Genomic DNA, 589 nt, shown 5'->3' with positions numbered 1-589 from the left:
GAGTGTCCAAAGTGAAGCAGCTCCCCTGGCAAACTTCATTGAATTCTTAGATAACATGCCCTTTTCTGTCTTCTCCCCTTCTATACCTCTGCATTTTGTGTTGAGGCTCTTAACTTCCCATAAACATTCATTTTGTTGGGCACAGAGAAATCCATTTCCTTTTGGTTATCCTCACAATGTTCATTCAACACATCTTCTTACATTTCCGCAGACAGTTTGGGCAAAGCATGGACATCCCTGTTCTAACAAAGCAAAGGTTTCTCGTGGGCTCTACAATGGAACAACAAATGTGCCTTAGTGGAATAAATTTCCACCTGGGCTGAAAAGTCACAAGGCAAATTCAATGCTCACAAACCTTGGAGGGCTTGCAGACCAGTGGATTCTTGTGCTCAGATTGTTTCTTCCAGGCTCACAGAGAACATGAACTCCTTTGCTAAAAGTAGGTCAGTTTACCGGCTAAGTCTACCTCTGAGTGAGCTCCACTTGTCTTAGTGCTTATCCAAAATTGGGCAGTGACTTGGAGCATGACATGACAGCATTGCCCCTGGCAGGGTAAACAGTTCTGAGAAGACCCAACCAAGTGTGAACA

The sequence above is a fragment of the Alligator sinensis genome, unplaced genomic scaffold (genome assembly GCF_000455745.1).
Source record: "Alligator sinensis unplaced genomic scaffold, ASM45574v1 scaffold254_2, whole genome shotgun sequence".
NCBI classification, from domain to species: Eukaryota; Metazoa; Chordata; order Crocodylia; family Alligatoridae; genus Alligator; species Alligator sinensis.
The sequence above is the reverse complement of the archived record's forward strand: the minus strand, read 5'-3'. Positions refer to the sequence as shown.